We start from the raw sequence: 20,332 nt of genomic DNA, 5'->3' as shown, positions 1-20,332 counted from the left end.
CGATACACCATGCATTTCAATGACAATCATACAAATTTCACATACATGAGTTCCATTTCGTCTGCAAACTTCCGTGTCATCTTTGGTGGGCTTATACATGCAAATTCACATCCCTGACCTACAGCGCTGCTGTTCTGGCTGCATGACCTATGATGCCCTCTGTACTGTCTCTGAGCCAACATGGAGGAAGCGCTGATTGTTGTATTCACAAAAGAAGATATTAAACAAGGTCAGGTTGCTGAACCTCAGAAACTCTGTGTGTGTGTGTGTGTGTGTGTGTGTGTATACACAGTATATCCTTCATCTCAGCAGCTCAGCTGAAAGCACTGCTACAAGGTAATCTACTTTAGCACTATGTAGCACATCAGCATTGAAAATAGCCAAAATATGTCAAGCCTCACCTATGTTAGCAGCCAGAGAAAGAGAGAGACAGGGAGCAGGAGGGGGTTACCTGCGGGGCTAAGCTGAGTCGTTGGATGCAATCCGAATTGTGCTGGGCAGATGTTTCGGCTTCGTCCTCCACTATGTAACAGCATGCTGTGGCTATCCGTTCATTTGCTGGAGGTCGATGTGTCTATTGTTTTCTGCCAAGCACTGTGGAGTGTGGTCTGTCGCATATTACCAGGTCTAACGCTGTTGGTGTTAGATGTGTGCTTGGCTTGCTTGTGATATCGTAGGCTGGATGTACTCCAGTGATAACTAAACTCTGGCTAAAGTGTGGCCAACTTTGGAAACAGACCTTCTCATCCAAGAGACATCTCGTCATCGCTCACTGATTTAAAGAGAGCGACTTCTAATACAGTCTGATTCATGTAAAGACTGCAGTGGCATGTAGGCATGGCAGTGGTGGCTCAATGGTTAAAGCGCTGGGCTATTGATGACATGGTTGAGGGTTTGATATGAGGGCTCAGCAAGCTGCCACTGCCGCTTCACCCTCTCTGCTCCCCGGGTGCTGTAGTAAAGGCTGCTTTGTCATTGTTTGTGTTTGAGCACTAGTTTGTATGTGTGTGTTCACTGCATGGATGGGTTAAAGGCATGTGTCCAACACAAATGGTAAATATGGTTGTCTTGTCATTGAATTTGCAGCTGGGACTTGAACTGAAAACCATGTCAAAGTAATTGTTAAAGATTTCCATATTTGAATGTATTGCGTTTTTCCTTTCCACAATTATAATACTTTTTATTAATAATAATATTTTGTTTTGTACACTAGCTGAATCCACCTTGTCCACCCCAGCCTCACCTTAGATTTCAAACAAACAAACAACATTACTACGTAGACTAATGATCAAGTTTTGATATGACTGACTACATACCTAAATATCTTTTTACTGCGTGCTTATGTTCGGCAACAGTTAGCGTTAACATATTTCATTCATGTGGAAATACTGTACTCATTTGAATGGAGTAAATTCAATGCATTACATTTTTCAGTGTAAGGCAGTGTTCTTTCCTTTTCAATATTTATCAAACTGCCACTTGTAGCTTTATGCAAACAAGCATTATTCTCTTTTATTTAACCCTTCTGTCATATTCTAGAAATAACTGTACTAATTACAACTGAAATAGCTTTCCAAGAACACCACTCAAGCATGTCAGTTCATTAAAAGAGTATGATTATGATTTATTGTGTTTTCTTGTAAACACAGGGTCTCGACTTTTCCCTGCTCTGTCTGGACTCTGTAGAATCAGCGTGATGTCTGTGGACATGGGCAGCCCTGTTCTGTAAATAAAAGTACAATTTCTGGACAAACAGGAGGGAGTTTGCACACCTGGGTCCCGTCTCTCAGACCACCTCGCTAACAGTTCAGCAGCTGCTCCACAAGAGTGTGTGCACTCTCCGCACTCTCTTTTTGCTTTCTGTACACCAGAAACTGTACCTCCAGCATGCACTTTGGCTGCCAACTGGACTCTCCCAGCCTAGCACCTTCACTTGATGTAAAGCTTCTTTCCTAATTGAATGGTTTTTCACACTCAACCATCTGTATTACACACTTGGTTCTTTATGAAGTGCTTTTTCAATGGCATAGCTTAAGGAACCTTTTGTAGCATCCTAATTTTTAAGTGTGTATCCTCATATGGTTCCAAGATACATCTTCCAGTGTGGTGGTCTACACTGTTTACATTAAAAGATCCTTGAGGTTCCTCAATTTGAAACTGTGGAGGAACATATTTAGGGAACTTTTAAAATAAGGTAGTGTAAAGGTTCCTCAAAGCACCTTAAGATCTTATACTTTTAACAGTGTAGGGTTGGTCTTTAGCTGCCTGCTTTAAAGACGAAGAACATCTCATATTATCAAGACTGTTTAACTTCCTATTCATAATGGTCTACAACAATAAATGATAATAAGAATGATAATAAGAATGATAATAAGAATGATAATAATAATAATGATGATGCGGAGGATGATGATGATGATGATGATGATGATGATGATGATGATGATAAAGAGTAATCAGCTATTTAGTGTTGGAACTGCTGTTTAAAATAAAACACTATAGACTATAAACTATAAACTCCTATTTTGTATTGTTTAATTGTTATTTATTTGGTTAACTATCCCTGATGATAGCATAAAAGCATTTTTTTTTAATATTGTAACAATTTAGAAATAAAACCAGTGATTGGTGCATTAGTCAAATGCTATTTATATACAGTATAAATATTCTAATCTGCTTTTGTAGTTCTTGTACACTTACTTATATTCATAATACATAGTAATACTTTATCCAACTATTTATTCATTCATAATAATAAAGAGGTCATTAATCAGGCCAGCAGTTATTGGAGTCAATATATTTAATTGCATCATCAGTACTTGTGTTCTCTATTCTCTATTTCTGATGAGACGGTTTCAATAATCACTGTCATCATCATCTGTGTGATAAATAAATGTGACCTGATCCATTTAATTGAATCTTGTAACAAAAGCAAAAAAATAAAACATTCCCACATCAGGAGGGCTGCAGTCCTACCTTCCCTTGGGGAGAGATCTGAAATTGAACATGATTAATAAAACAGCCACAATTAATCTCTCTCTCTCTCTTGACCAGAAGCTTTGCATTCGAAAGACTGATTCATTTCAAATAGAAGAAAAGGAGGAACAGAAGAGTACAATGACACACTGGGCTGTGTTATTCAAGCAGCACCACTGTTCTCATGATTACTCAGAACGTCTTGACTCATAGTATCTGATTTAAAGATCCGTATTATTTATGTATTAAATTAAAAGCCTAATTGTCTGCTTTTCATTTTTTTAACCTTAGTTTAGTTCAATTCACCAGTCCATAGTGAATTGTTATAGTACATAGATGGACAAAAGGACACCTGCTCATTTATCGTTTCGTCACAAAGCAAATAATGTAATACACCTGTTAAGCATGCTGGTGGTAGTGTAATTGTTTGGGGATGCTTTGCTGCAGCAGAACCTGGATGCTGTGCTTCCACTGCAGGACCTATGCATTATTTTCTGTAGCAGAGAATTCTTTAAGACAATATCAGGTCCTCTGTCTGTGAGCAATAAGGAAATTATCAACAAAAGGGGACATGATGTTAGTGAACATGTACATTTTGTTCTCTCATGGCACATTTAATGCATTATTAATTTTACATCTACAGCTTCATGCTTTTTCTATTTGTTTTCATGTAAAAATGTGAAAATATAATAGAATGTAAATATAATATAATATAAAATATCATAAATGATCTATTTTCTACTTAAAAACACCAATGAAGTATCACAATATTGTTGCTGCACCATGTTTATCTGCATTTTCAACATTTGCCATTTCTCTGCTATTATGGATGAGAAACAGTGCTGTTACCACCGACAATGACTGTGAAGTTAACTGTAATGAATGAATATGACATTAAATACATAAATTATATATAGTGGTTTATCTTGCACATCTTCTCTTACTGTCATATAAAGGAACAAATGACAGTATTACAGCACCAGAATCCCTTACTCAACAGCTTTCTAAAAAAACCCTTGGATGTTGATTAGCAGGCAGCTGTGAGAGGCCACTTCCCTCTCTCTTTCTGACACACAAACGCATTCAGACAAAGGAAGGAACGTGGAAAATGCAACCACAAAAAACTACCATACGGAGAATCACCACTGTTACTTCATACAGAGAAAATTAAAAGATCCCATCTGTGCGATAGAGAGTGATAAAACAGCCCATATTTCCTCCTCCACGAAGGAGAGCAATGTTGGCATGAGACTCCTCTCAACTCCTGTGACACGACGCTACAGCATCCATCCATCCATCTGTCCATCTATCAAATCCATTCATCCACAGTGTAAAAGCCATCGGCTCAAAATCTCTTACCAAGTAACTATACATTATGAGGTTCAGCTGACATATCTATGCTCCGCCCACAAATGCACTCTATTGTAGCAACTGTTGTGTGATTGGACAATCTGGATCATGTAGTATCAATCAGGACTATGTTGTTGTAGTTAAGCAAAACCAAAATGCAACAATTGGCAACTACAGGAGAAGTGAAAAATCTTAACTTTTAATAGAAGTAATTTGAAACATTTTATTGGTCCGTTCATCATGATATTTTAAAACAATCTAAAGAACCACCAGGTTCAAATCATGTCAAAAAAAGAGAAATGGCAAAACTGGAGATACACAATAAGTCCAAATGTCTGTGAACACCCCTTGTAATAAAAGCTTTCAGCTACTTTAAGTTGCACTCACTGCTGACACAGCTTGTCTAGTTCCCGTAGAGATGAACCGCCAATAGAATAGGAAAGATGGGCTCCATGAATCTTTTGGCACCATGATCAAAATCAGGAGTGGGCTAAAGAGGTAAAAAGCACCCCAGCATTGAGCTGTAGAGCATTGTATAGAACTGTGTTCTCTGGAATACTTTAAGGATCAGTTGGGAAGTTGAAAATAAGGTGTGTGGGGGTGATCATCCAACATCTTGGCCCTACTAAAACTCTTGTTACTGAATGCAATGAAATCCTCACAGCAATGCTCCAAAATCAAGTAGAAAGCCTTTCCTGGACAGTAGAAATAGTTACTTCAACAAAAGCAGGATAAACTCATTTTTAAAACCCTTGATTTCAGAAGAAACAATTAATGAGCAGGTGTCCCAATATTTTTGTCTATATAATGTTCAATTTTGCATTATCATTTGCTAGCAGACTCTGAATTGTGTGCTATACTTCACTTGATCAAATGGGATTTTTGCCAATATTCTGTAGATTTTCCAACCCCACAACAGTTGCTCCAAAAGAATGTGCTTGGTCAAGATAGGCCAGTTCTACAAGCTTCGCTCACTTCTGAATGTGATTAGTTTGATTCTGAGTGTTATTAGGATTTCACTTTTGTACACATTTAACAAAAACATGTATATTTTTATTATTATATTTATTTTCATGATGAATCAACGAGCTGAAATGGTCCTAAACATCTTGGCACACATCTTGCAGAGTCTTACAGTCTTACAAAGTTACATTAAGGTACATTAAACATTTAGAATGTTTTCCCCTCTCCTATAAAAAAGGTGTTGCTGCGACAGCAATTAAGTGTAAACACACAGCAAACTCCCCAGTGCTGATTAAATGCCTACAGTGTCGAATTAACGCCTACAGTGATAATTTGAGTCCAGCTGGACACAAATGAACACTGGGGATCTTGCTGTTTGATGGGTAGCAGTGAGATAACATACATACTTATCTCACAAACCACCAGTAGCATTCCCACTGACCCACATCAAAATCGCACAAACCTTCTAAATTGTCTGAGTGTGTGTTAGTGTCTCTGTGTGAAGTCTGTGAGGATTAGATTTACAAGTCACCAGTGGACTATGGAAGGAACCCAAGGCCAATTAAAGCCAGTTGCAGTCTAGCAACCCACATTTCACTTCTGTTCAAGTCCACTTCTTTCTCTTTCTTCAGTCTCTTGTTTCTCATCTTTCAATTTTCCCACCTCCATCCTCCTCCAACTACTTTTCTTATTCCTTCTCTCTCCTAGCCCTGGGTCAGTGCTATAAGCCGTTCATCCATGTGTTTCAAACAGGCTAAAGCATGGGGCAGCTGGATGTACACTGAAGCTTGACTAGGCCATTCTAAAGTCTACAGTGGGAATTTTGCTCTACCATGTAGATACAATTCACAAAGGTATGGCTGAAGTGCACTGTAATTCAATTATTCAGAACTAAATCAATGCAGACCATCAACCACACTGGGCGAGATGCATTCTGGAAATTGGTGACTTTGAATTAAGCTTACCAACAGTTATAAAATATTAAAGTTTGTATAATGTAAAATACTGTAAAATACAGACCACCATAACTTAAGAGTGACATTTTAAGCCTTTTTATTATTGCCTTTTGTTTACAGTGGTTGTTTGTCATTGGAGTCATGGTGCCTTCAAGTCATGTTGGAAGTTGAAGTAGGGATTTCTACTAATGGGGAAACTTGGATTTTTGATTAGCCTTATCTTTCAAAGTTGGTAGGTGTGTCAGCAAACAATTATGATAATATTGAACAGCAATATTAAACATGCTTAAACAGCATATAGCGTGCTGGCAGGCCAGATATGTTATTAGTGTTAGCCCCATCAGTTTGTACAGAAGTTCCTGTAGTTACTGAATAATACACATTAGTGTGTAAAAAGCCTTTATGCGTTAAGGGGTTAATATTATAGTATTTTAAATGCGTTGTGTGTTAAATGTGGATATGTGTAATTTAGCAGCAACACACATAAAATAAGCAGTACATGCTTCTGATACTTCTAACTGGATAAATTTTCGCTCACCCAATGCTCATACATTGCTCTTTGTTAGTTTTGTTTGCAGTAATTGGAGATATGTGTTGTTGACAGGTATGACAGGGTGTTTATGTTGTTTCTGACAAAAAACACTTAAACAGAAATCCGAGGTGGTCATAAAAGCAGCATTATTCTGATAATGTGACAGGTACATGATTACTGGTGAGCTGCATGTTCAATATTGTTAGCAAAGATAGACTTGCAATAAGTGTCAATTAACATTAGCTATATACTTTCATAAAATACCAACCTGTACAATATCTTATATATTTCCTGGTTTTGATCTATTTATGCAGCAAAAAAGGCATTTACACACAAACCCACAAGCAAAGAATGGCTGTATTCAAACTTCAGACAAACAGTTAATGGATATCATGCACTCTGTTTACACAGAGAATAATTGAACTTACTGTTTATAGAATTATATATATTGCAATAGCCAGTGACTGTCAGACCTCTTCACTGTTCCACAGCAAAGGTGTAGTTACCTACATTGCGTTTATGCAGAGAGCCTGAGCAGATGCTCTGCAGTCCTTGTTTATCACCAATTAAAGGTACACCTGGAACAAGTCTCCACACTGGCACTGCTGTTGTGTAATAAATGTGACACCTAACACTGTCACAAAGTGCTATATACAGTCAGGTCCATAAGTATTTGGACAGTCACACAATTTTGGTAAATTGATTTGAAATGAAGCTCAAATCAGATGTGACTGAACTGTAGACTTTCAGCTTTAAATAAAAATTTTGCATTAATTGTTTAGGAATTTCAGGCATTTTTTACATAGACCCCTTTATATGGTATAATTTATATTATAATGTTATACATTACATTCCTTAGACAAAGGGGTGGGAAGGGAGGTAAATCCAGATTAATAAAAGGTACATGCATTCTACTTAAGTGGACAAAGCAAATTATTTATACATTTAAACAGCACATGCGTTTAATATACTTGTAAAGTGTCCTGAATTGTTTGTACCCAATAAATAAATATGTAAATAAATAAGTGAATAAGCATGGAAAGAGAAAGCCAGCATGAGAGTCTGGAATAAGAGCAAGCCATTTTCATTATAAAGGTCATGTATGTATCCCTCTGGCAAACCACTCTGAGTTTGGCAATAGTTGACCTTCTGCCATTAGCGCAGGACTGTGCCATATGGGAGATGATGAAGCGAATGCCAAAAATTTAGCAAATTTTGTAGGAGCATGAGTTGTGATTGTGTGGAGAGTGGTTTACAAAGCCGTGGCGTAGCACTTATTGTTTATAAAAGAAATATCTTGAGAGCACAGTGGTTTACTCAATGTGCTCCTTCTTTCAGATAGTGGAAGAGGGCTGGCTTTTCTGTACAGACACATTCAAAGGAGAACAGAGTACATTACTCCAGTTCTCAAATCTTTGCACTGGCTTCCAGTTAAGTACAGAATAGATTTGAAAGTGCTACCACTAGTCTATTAATCACAGAGAACACATCTCAGAAATGTTGAATACAAACCAAGAAGGTCTCTTAGATACATGGATCAGCTAGTAAAACCAGACTAAGAGTCCAGACTAAACATGTAAAAGCAGCATTTAGCTTCTACACTGCTTACAACTGGAACAAATGTCCAAAAGACCTTAGATGTGCCCCAAATTAAGTGATTTTGAAATCCAGGTGAAACACCTCTCTGTCCATGTGCCTGGGATCGAGCTCTATAACATGCTTTGTATTTTTATTTTTTTATAGCACTTTATCTTTACTTAATATACTTTTATCTTTTACTGCATTTTAAGTTTAAGCTGCAGCTTTATGTTCTTTTAATTATGCTTTTGTTCTCCTAAGCTCTATTGACTCCCTATAGACACAGATTTTCCAAGGATTGATCCACAGCTTAGAGGTTGGTATTGCCTCAAAGTAAGATTTTAGTCAGTTACAGCTGCTATTCAACGGGTGACTAACTGTGCCAACTGTGTTGCTCTTCCCACACTTAGGCTGCTGCAAATGATCTATATGTTTTCCCAAGCTTCATCCTGGAGGTTTGAAAATGTTGCCAGCACGTGTATCCCAAGGCTTGAGTAACAACTTAGAGCTTGGTCTCACTCTGAAGTGCAATTTTGTTTAATTACAACTGCTATCCAGTACTTGTTGAATAATTCTTGTTTATTTTTACAGTTTTGTTTAATGCTTTTCGTATTCTTTATGTCTTTGTATTTTTCTGTGGTTATGGAAAGCGCTTTTTTGATTGCCACTGTTGTCTGCAAGGTGCTATACAAATAAACTTGCCTTGCCAAAGAATGTCCTACCCCTTTCTTAACAGCTGTGCTACGATAAGGGCATCTTGAAAAAGTGTGTATATAGAAGATTGACATTCAAACTTGAAAGTGGTAGAGATCATAGTCTGTGCACCAATGCTGATGTGAAGGAGAACAGTAAGAACCAATTCATTTATGCACATATTTATTTAAGAATATACTCACATATTTCACAAAAATACACCACTTGAAAAATGTAATCAACCTTTGACACTGGACATTTTCCAATTTCCAATTTCTTTGGTAGGCTATGTAGTGTGGGCACACTTGTTAGCTCCAATACCAAAATTAGCACATTAGTGATTAGGTATTTAATAGACAAGTAGGTTATTATTATTATTATTATTATTATTATTATTATTATTATGATCACCATCATCATCATCATCATCAATACCAATACCAATTGGACTCTATATGCTATATAGAGTCCCTGTATCTTGACTGGACATTGGGTCTTTGTTTTTTTGTGTTTTTCATTACAAATTAATTGGTATTCTGTAAAACAAAGTATAGTAAATGATGAGCTTAACTACAACTTCCTTATATTGTGGTGTTATGAATGAAAATAAAGTTGTTCATTTTGGTATACAGGCATTTGTGCCAAACCAGTGTTATTCAGAATTGCTGAATACGGGTTAAATGCGTTCATTCATACTTCATTTTTGATGATTTGTTTTTGGCTTAGGTTTAGATATGATGGCAACAGTGATCCACAAAACATCTGAAGCTTAAAGCTTAATAACTGCATTAACATGCAAGTCTCCAAAGTCTATGAAATTGCCTGAAACTCATTATAATGTGTACACACATGCATAAACATGCATTATCAACGCAAGCACATTTATGGGTCACTATGAGACGTTGATAATGTATGCCCGGGCTTGGAATCACAAATAACTTAACTAGAATGGGAATCATGTGTCTTATTAAAGCCATTTATTTCACCAAGGGCTGTTGATGGCTGGTTGTGGGACAGGCCATTGTTACGATCATCCTGAGAAAACCGTCCAGAAGAAATTGCAAAGAGAAAAAAACACACTAATGTGATCTTATATGGGCAGGTGGGAGTTCTCATCAATTTATACTGGGGGAAGACAGGTTACAGTATATATTCACTACGGTAGCATCAATGTATTAGTGCAGTTAGCAGTGTGCTAAACCAAGAGCAGCGATAGAGATGCTATTCTCTCTGACAGGTCAATGGAGCATCACAATGATGAGTTTGAGGTAAAAATGCTACATAGTGTTGCTTTAAAGCAAGTGTGTTTTAGATTATATGTCAAGCCAGATTTTAGGTAGGCCGTGACTGATGGAGAAGAAAGGCCTACCAGACTGAGTCACTTTTCCTCCCTCGCAGAATGTATTACCACCATTTGAACTTTCACTCTGCACACACACACACACAAATACAGGCCTTCCACGAGAGTGCTGATGAGGACTTTTAGCACTAATCTTTAATGTGCCCAACATATTTAAAATTTCTGCTGAAGCAAGTGTCTAAGCCAATTTATGGAAGGGCAAGAAAAATGTTTATATGCAAATGAGGGCGGAGGAAAATTGCTGTTGGGGTTATTCAGAACACCTCGTCTCAAGAAACAGGGGAAGTGCGAGTTGACGTGTGAAAATCATGTGTGTGCATGTTTGGTGTTCGATAAATGATCAATTTCACTGCAGTGAATTAGTCGTGTGTTTTTTTTTAATGCATATATGCACAAATCAGCTTGCAAATGACTCGAGCCAATCAAAAGCTCTGCAAAAGACATGGCTGCAATGACTGCAATGCAGGCAAACCAGAACATCAGGAGAAACTGAATAAACTTAAGTGCTAAAGTCAAACTAACAGTAAAGCCAGTAAAACCCACACATTTCATTTTCCAGTACTAGTTCCTTTCTGACCAGAATGTCTGCACAGGTCAGAGTGTTCCTGGAAAGTTCTCTGTCCTCTTGTCCTCCTTATAGCGCTCATCCTCCTTACACCACTCAGTGAGTGCCTGCCTGAAGTCCTGTTGCTCCTCAGAAGGTACACACTGTTTTGACATGATCCGAACTTATGCCAGATGCCAGGGCTGCGCTGAAGGCATCCTCATCCTTGCAGAAACACCACAGCAGATGGCCAGTGCCTCAGCCATGTATGTGTGTGTTTGGGTATGTGTGTGTGCACATGTTTACCAAGGCTATCACTCAAAAACCTTGCATCTCCAAAATGGCAACTTTACAGGAAAGAAAAAAAAAAAACGTTCCAACTTTCACTGGTAGTCAAGGTAAAAATATTTTATTCCAGGTTATTTTTAAGCATTTCTATTGATCCATTCATCAGAAATTGTGACACAATGTAAACTGCCAGATGTACATTGTCAAAAAATAGACATGCATGTTTTTTGTACGACATTAAGGATAAATAGCTTTTGCTATTTATGTATATATATATATATAGACCAAGACCAAATGCCAATAGTTTTGTAGGAGTTTTGCCATTAAACAGACCTCTGGTTTCCTGAACCTTTCAGTGGATGACTATCCAATAGAAGATAGTAAATGTAAATGAGTTAGTAAATCCAATAGAAAATGAGATGTGCAAGTGTAATTAACCTCCTGAAAGTCAAATAAATAATGTTATTTTACCAATTACAGCTTTACATTGTGTTACTAACAATAGCAATTACACATTGCAACCCATGTAATAACAGTGTAACTACTAGAGATGAGTTAATCACAAATATACATTTGCATTGCACAGGCATTGCTATAGTTCAGCTTATGTAATTACATATGTCACAACTTCAGTTTTGACTAATAATTACACAAGTATCTCAAAAGCTACAGAAACATAACAATTTACATAAACTCAAGTATCCCAGTTTTATTACACATGGATATATCTCTTGAGAGAATTTGCTGCTGTTGAGATACACTTGTTTAATTACATGAGTCAAAAGCATGTTCACAAACGGTTACTGTAATCCACTGACCATGAATACTAGAAGTTATACTGTAGTTGACGGGATTATTAATGTGTCCCTACACAGTTATTAAATACATTTAGCCCTCCTGTTATGTCCAACTGCAAAGAACAGCAATAATATTCCTGGGTCAAATACACTTAGCATTAACATGTGTTTTTGTTGATCAGATCACGTTCAGATTTCAGAAGCCACATGTAAACACCCCCAAGGCGCATTGTGATCAGATTACGATAGGATTCGAAGGTGGTCAGGGACAAATCATGTGCGCATTTAACACATTTGTAAACAGAATGCATTTTCTTTAAGAGGACCACCCAAAGTGGCAGCCTGCATTTTTAAACTTTGACCCAGTTTGACCCACAACATAACAGGAGGGTTAATATAGAGTGGCACCTGGTTGTATTCTAAAGCTGTACGTCCAAGTCAAAATCATTTAGCATGTAACAATCTTACTTCCAAGAGTGTAAGGGCGTATTGAGACCACTATGACACTGATTCAGAAGTGGTACTATGACGCACATGAAAAATAAGCGCAGCAAGGCCATATGATTTATATGCTTATAGCATATTTAAACCGAATCCCACTGAAAACCCCAGCAGAAACTGTGTTCTAAGGACGGTGAAGAAAAATGTAAATGTTAAGTGCTGAAAGCTCTAAAAGCAGAATTTATGCACGTCCGATCAGAAGAGGCCACTGGAGAATAAGATTGATGCTGCTTAAAGTTCACCATCTCTCTGATCCATGAATCCTGCTCCTAGTTATATTAAAGTGAGCACATAATGTTCAAGTTATAAGGCCATGCCAGACATGCGAGTACACCCAATAATTAATCATAAAAAGGGGTGAAATGCGATGCGGTGTGGTGAATTATGCAATTGCACACAAGTAGGCTACATGAGCATGCAAGTGTGTACAGTAAGCATGTAGCGTTTACGTGCAATTATGTGTAGTATAATTGTATGTGATTCTAAGTATGCAAATGAATCTTTGTACACTAAATGAAGAGCAAATTCAGCTGTTATGGGACAATAAAAAGTGTTTTTTTTTTCATTGCTGGGTGTTTACATTGGGCAGGTTCTGATTAGACTGTGTAAAAAAGGCAGTGTTATCAGAATATCAAGTTTCTTGCTCCAGACTTCATAAGAAAAACAGTTATTAATCAGCGTTCTGTTGCTTGTTGTTACACTGAAATGCATGAAATGATCATTTGTTTATACAGGCAGAATGTTTGTAAATAAAAAAGTACTAAAAAAGAAGTGGTTTTTGACTCTCTCTCTCTCTCTCTATATATATATATATATATATATATTATATATATATATATATATATATATATATATATATATATATATATATATATATATATGCTTTGGCTTTACGAAAGAACCCTGGAAGAACCTCATTTGTGAGGGTGGCAGTGCTAATCTAGGAAAATCACAGATGGAGAAAAATGTGAACATTTTAAGAGTATGACTGTACAGAATGAGTGTTCAGTACTAAACGAAATAAACATCTCAAAAACAATCAGAGAGGTGTTCTTCTAAAGAAGTATTTTCTTTTTAACTCTTTAATCTGTCCACAGGATGTTTTTCCAAAAGTAATCAGGGCATGTTTAAATGTTCTTTTAAAGACCTTTGATTCTGTGTTTTGTGGTGAGGATATCGGAATGTTTTTTTGTTTGTTTGTTTGTTTGTTTGTTTTTTAATGACTCTTTCCATTAAAGTTATGTTTGTGCAGACACCCCTGCAAAGTAGAATAGTGCACCACCACTCAAGAGTCTGCAAATCTTTCTGTTGAGTCTGTTGCAGTCAAACAGCTCTCTCAGACCAAGAAAGACTTGCCCAGCGTCATTCCTGTTAACCAATTAATGTTTAATTATATTAACAACTGAGAAAACATTTAGCTATATTCTGCTTTGTGAGTATCTTTTAATTCTCAGAGTTACTGCCTGCCTGTTGGGCCAAAGTTTGAGAAGCCTGAAATTTGACCTGGCTTTTTTTATTAGTGAGAGTGGACAAGCCATAGCCCATACAAGCTAATTAGAGTCTTAGACCTTAGGGATACATCAGTAAAAATGAGATAAACATGCTACATAGTGTTGCTTTAAATCAGGTGTGTTTTTAATTTAGGAGGGTCATGACTGATGGAGAAGAAAGGCCTACTAGTTCGAGTCACTTTACCTCCCTCGCGGAACATATCACCACCCCCCCCCACACACACAATCACAGGACATCAATGACTTCAGCAGAGTGCTGATGAGGACTTTTAGCCCAGAACAATGTTCATTAAATATGTTTGGTCTCAGAGCTCCAACCCCTAAGGGTGGCCATACTTGCACGGCTCTCTTTTCCTTTTTTCATCCATTTAAAAATGCACAAAGCACAAATGATACACCGATCTTACTATACGACTCACACTAAGAGAATCTTTTTGAACAGGGGTGCCCAAACTTTTGCATGACACCGAGAGAAGGAATGGAGAATGTCTAACAATGCTTGGTGTGGACACATTGCCACAGCTCAAAGCACATTCCTCTGCATGCAAGTGATTGCCTCTATAGGAACCCCAAAAAGCAATTTAAAGGAAACATCTTATTAATGAGTTCCAGATCTTTAACAGCAAGTTAAAATCAATTTCTGGCTTGACCTGTCCGTGGGTGTCCGCATGAACCTCCCTTTTTACGTCAAAGCGAGACTTCTTGCCCGTGTGCTGCCATGGCAACCCCTATTGCCATGATGCATTTGAGGCTGATAATAGCTGGCAGTGTTTCAGTGGCGCAGGCAATCATGAGGGGCCGTCCGTGAGAGGGTCCGGAGGTGCCACTACAGCTGACCTGTGAGCTCTTCATCAGCTAGCCAGGAAGAGCTACTTTAATCTGGACAGTGGGCAGTCATACTGCTGCAGCACAGAACGTCTTTACAGAAGTGCACTTTAGGACACACACATAATGACCACATGGTATTCTCTTACTAAAGAGTATATAATAGTGTAAATACTGAGCAAAAGTCATAGGCATCTGAGCAAACGACATGTTTGTCTGGTTGATCTGTTTGCCTGGGCAGTCTGCATTTATTTATATTAGACAAACAAATATTTATACATATTTAGTTTTTTAAGAAACAAAAAATATAGACATATCAATATTAAACCTTCTTTTCTATATATATCGATTAAGGTGATGTAATTGCAGGTACATTTTATAAGAAGTGTTCCGTGGTTATCACCATGCCCATTGTTTGAGGGAGTAGGACAGTTAGGCTTGTATGTGAGGGGCTGTGTAGGGTATGAATATTGGTAAATGGGTTGATGCATTGGATTGGAATGATGTTGGCAGATGTAGGCACTAAACTACAGGTTCCACATTGCATAGCTGAATCTACAATATGGCCAGATATAATTTTATACTTGGAAAACAAACAGACGGTTTATTTTATAGACCTAACAGTTCCATTTGAAGATGAAAATTTTAAGGGGCTTAAGCAGGTGGACCATGTAATATGACAGTGACCCAAAACATTTTTAAAGAATCCAGTAAGGAATGACTCAAATGAAAGAAATGGAGAATTCTGGAATGTCAAAAGGAAGTTAAGATATACAGATGTGGTGGCTGAGGTAAGAGAACATAGGTAGCAGGCATATATTAGACCATTAAAGATAGGTCTTGTAAAGGTTCCTTGCATGTATAGCCAGTTGTAAATCACCCCACAGCATCTCATCAGGATTAAGATCTGGGCTCTGACATTCCAGAACTCTCCATTTCTTTCATTTGAGTCATTCTTTACTGGATTCATTAAAAATGTTTTGGGTCACTGTCATGTTACATGGTCCACCTCTGCTTCAGTTTTAGTTTTTGTACAGATGGTTGCACATTTTCCTCAAGCAATCTGTGCTACCTTTTAAACACATTATGTTTAAAAGACATCTTCGTTTTTACTTGTTTAGTCATATTACCTCCATCTCTCAATATTGTTAAATCCAAGTATCTGTACATTTAAACTGTTAAAAAGGACACTGAGTTTACCTTCATCAACCTAATGTGATAATGTACAGTAAACACACATTGTTCTTATGGCATGTTGTGCTTGCCTAAATTGGGAATCCTCCAATTTGTAGTGTGGAGGGTAGTGGCGTTACCCACTACCCTATACCAGAAAAAATAAATAGGCAAAACTGCATTTGCAAGGATCTGAATGAATAATGATATACAGTAGTCCAAAAATCAAGGAAATAATTCAACGTTTAGTATTTGATCTACAGTTGGACACGTTAATGTGCTCTATTGGCTTCCGGAGCAATCCAGATTACTGTTATGCAGAACAGGAACAGAAAGCGAGCCAAAGCTGATGGAACATAATTTGGTTCGTGATGCCATGCAGGGGAGATGGATGACCCGGACAATAATATGTTTGCGCATGTGTGTGTGCATGTGTGTGTGCGAGTGGGTGTGCATGTTTGATCTCTTCATTCTTACAAACACTGCCAACACAGGTGCTGCAACTAGTGTGCCAAAACAAGTTCTAATTGGCAATTGGAAATCAGGCCACAATAAAGGACAGGAAAGTGTAAGAAAAACGAAGACAAAAAAAAAAAAAAAGAGAAAGAGGAAATTCGGAAAAATACTGATAATTTGGCCTTTATCAAGTTCAATATGAATTTAATTTTCCTGGCGCAGGCTGAATTTGTAAGAGAATGATGCAGGGAAATGGTGTTGCGGATCTGTGGAGAATAATTGGCTTTTAGCTCCAGAGGCAGACGGGGGGTGGGGAGCTTGGGGTGGGTGAGGGGTACAGAGAGAGAGATAGAGAGTAAGAGAGAAAGAGAGCGAGAGAGAGGTTGGCATCAGTGCAGCTGTGGCAGGAAGCCTGCGATGTGCTTGTGCTGATGACAAGGAGAAATAATTATTAACGGAAGAGACATAAGAGCCAAGAAGCCAATTTGTAACCGCTGATTTTGGTGGGGGGGTGTGGGGATGTGAGTGTGTATCTACGTATTTAAGGCTACAGAAGTTTGTCCTGGCTCATCAGTGTGTGTGTGTGTGTGTGTGTGTGCGTGTGTGTGTGTGTGTGTGTTTTGTTTCTTTTTAACTAGCCACATTTCAGTGTACATGGTAATTTAGCATATGTCAGTGTTATTCCTGATTAGAAGAATTACAGATGACCAATGGTAGAGAAGTGTTTAACTGGTGTCTAAATGACTCTGAACATTATTCCATGTCAGTCACCATATGCCTCTTGCAAAAAGCCTTACAGGCAGAGAAATCCAACAAAGGGATGTTCGTCAACTTGTGTTGTCTATAGAACATTAGCGTATGGTGAGCTAAAATTAAGTACAAAAGGCAAAAGTACAAAAGGCATGGCTCATATTAGGGCTGCATGACATCAACATAGTGCTACTATTGCAATTAGGTTTCTGCACATTGGAGGTTGCAACACTTCTTGCAGTGTATTAAAAATGGATTGTTGAATCAATAATATAATGCATTGTTTGTCTTTATCATTTTTTTTTATGGGAACACCTTAACTACAATATTAGTAATGTTACAATTACAGTAATGTAATGATGGTGTACTATAGTTTTAATTTTTGTAATCTCATTACAAGAATTAACTCGTACTATATTTTTTCCTAAGAATTTTTATTAAAATGTAAATCTGTCTGTATACAGTGGGCTATATGTGCCTGTGTTTGAAGTTGTGTGGTCAGCTGGTTCACAAGTTATTACAGTTTTATCACTTGGGACTGAGCACTGTAAATCTGTAGAAGTTTTTAATCTTACTAATATATAACTTGTGGACAAGCTCTTCATAAATAAGCAGACCCAACCTTACCTAAACAAGATTATTATTATTATTTTTTTATCTTTATAAGATAAGATACTTTGGGTAGCTGTTTGTAATTAGCTAGTTTCTGTGACTGGGTATTTAACTAATATCTGCCGAGGTCCAGTAACGTAAACATTCATGCCAACAAAGACATGAAAGCATACATAAACAGTGACAGCAGTTGCTTTTTAAATACTTAGCCTATAATGGTTAGTCCAGGCCACTAATAAAATAAGGGAACATTTTAAGTGTATGGCTAATGGCAAAAAAAGGAGAAAGACAGAAGAATGAAAATTATTTTTTGGGTAGGTTAGTTTAAAATGATTTTGTTTAGGATTTTTTTTATGTTTTATTACATCAGTAATGGAACTACACAATCATGAAATCAGACAGTAAAATAAATTTCTGACCTGATATCTAGTTCTAGTATATCTAGTATCTGTGCATTTGACTGGATAGGCTGCAACAAATGGTCTGCTACTGAAGCCTCACTTTTTCATGTTTAGGAAATTGAAGTCAAAGAACTAGAAACACTTTTAACATTTGCTGATGGACTTATATACAGCATTTATTTTGTTCTAGCATTCCAATAATATATCCATTGCTCAATTTGGTCTGATGAATTATGGAGCTGTATCTGTTTTCTGCCAGTTAATGTTCTAGAATTTCAACTAGCAGCATCCAATATTCATCATTTTAATTAGGCATAACTAGCAGGGATAATGATATGCTGTTTAAATGATTTAATGTTATTGACAGTCAAACTAAGGTGATAATGACTTTTCCCTTGCGATTTTGCACCTCTGGAATTGTGATAGGTTGAGGTATGCACAGTACACAGTAATAACCAGTATGATTGATTTGAGGGTACATTACAATAACATAATACTTTATATAGTTTATATAGTTAATATTTATTTTAAGGGCCAAAAAATATATATTTTTAGAAAAAAACAGAACTGTGCAGAGATCTTAGGCACCTAAGCACACTTTTTACTTTCCCCTTGCAAAGCTCCAGATCACACTACAACAGATGAAGGTAAACATAAATACAGTGAAAATAAAAAGAATTGTTCATTTTGGAGAAAGCAGTTGAGCCAAAGTATGGATTTGTTCAATTCCATCACCAGCTCACCTGATTTATCATCATCAAGCACTGATTACTAAACCAGGTGTTGGATAATAACTATAAATAATACTAGACCCCCAGGAGGAGAGCTTTGATGGAGATGGTTTAATGAACACATTTACATAAAACCACTTTCTGTATGAATGTCATTTGAATTTATCCTAAATATATTTATCCTGGTCTTCACAACTGCCTAAATCAATTGCACTGCATGTATATATAGCCATAAAATCTCTATTTTCATCCTCCCTTCTTCAGGCCTTCTATTACAAGTCTCCTAACATTAGACCCCTATTAATACAAACCACCATGTTACTATTACTACAACCACTCTCTCTTAGTCAACCTCTCTGCCCATTAGATCCAACACGCAAATGAATGAGATATCATCCATGAAGTTGATGTGGCAATCTATGCTGTAAGCAAAAAGGATCAACCTTGATAATAACTTACAAATGAAGTCAGTTGTGGCTCTCCCAATCCACAGGAGCGGACAGTTTTGTTTGCTCCACTGGTTGGACTCATGGAGGGAGGTCCAGTCAAATATTTACAATGGCTGAATTGGAGAGCATTACCAAGTGCCTTCTGTCTGTGCCCAATACCCCTGGCATCTGCTGCTGCTGGCACCGGAGCCAAAAACCCACCCACATCCCACCTCCCACAGCTTCTGTCGCCTGTGTGTGTATGTGTGCGTCCGTGTTTGTTCTCAAGCCCTTCTGACCCTTATCCTTAAGTGCATGGATACGTCACCTCCTCTGTTCTGGCCAAATTCCCACTCTGGTTCCTCTCTGTCACAGATGCTCCATGGCCCTCCTAGTTCAGGAATGTCATCGTGTCAGCGGCGCTCCGAGGCTCTACTCTGACAAGGCTGCTTCCCGGAAGCCTGCGCCTGGCTGGCACCATGGTGGGATACACTCCCGTGGCTCACACACACAACACTCAAGCTGTCAGAGCTGCGAAGAGGCGAAAACTGTCGGAGAGAGAAAAAAAAGAGATAGAGGGAGTGAACTTGAAGACTGTGTGAAACTCCATGAGAAGATGGTTTCATTGAAGTCAGCCTTGTGTCATGACTTTCCAGTTTTACTGTTTCTTGACAGATCTTCTAAGAAGGCACATTAGATGTCAGAACATTGCTGTGAGAATCTGATTGCATTAACCCAGAAGGAACAGGACGTCAATTTGACATAGCTATAATCTCATAGCTTCTAATTGTCAATGGCTTCACTGCATTCTTTACTGGCTTCCAGTAGCAGCCTATTTGATTGCAATGGTCAAAACTTGATCCATACCAAGAGCCCTTCGAGCAATCAAGTACGGTTTGGCTTGACC

The 20,332-nt window shown here is 37.7% G+C and overlaps 1 long non-coding RNA gene across 2 annotated transcripts in view; it reads right to left on the bottom strand.

Moving 5' to 3' along the window:
* Nucleotides 1-20,332, bottom strand: part of LOC140561565 (uncharacterized) — a 102,357-nt gene that overhangs the window by 3,973 nt on the left and 78,052 nt on the right. The window contains exon 3 of one of the 2 annotated variants that reach the window (XR_011980078.1): nt 19,754-19,973. This is a non-coding gene — a long non-coding RNA (uncharacterized lncRNA). Of the gene's footprint in view, nt 1-19,673; nt 19,974-20,332 lie in introns of those variants that run through there. The other variant, XR_011980077.1, reaches the window with a different exon arrangement.

Source organism: Salminus brasiliensis, chromosome 9 (assembly GCF_030463535.1).
Source record: "Salminus brasiliensis chromosome 9, fSalBra1.hap2, whole genome shotgun sequence".
Classification (NCBI taxonomy): Eukaryota; Metazoa; Chordata; class Actinopteri; order Characiformes; family Bryconidae; genus Salminus; species Salminus brasiliensis.
The sequence above is the reverse complement of the archived record's forward strand: the minus strand, read 5'-3'. Positions and strand labels throughout refer to the sequence as shown.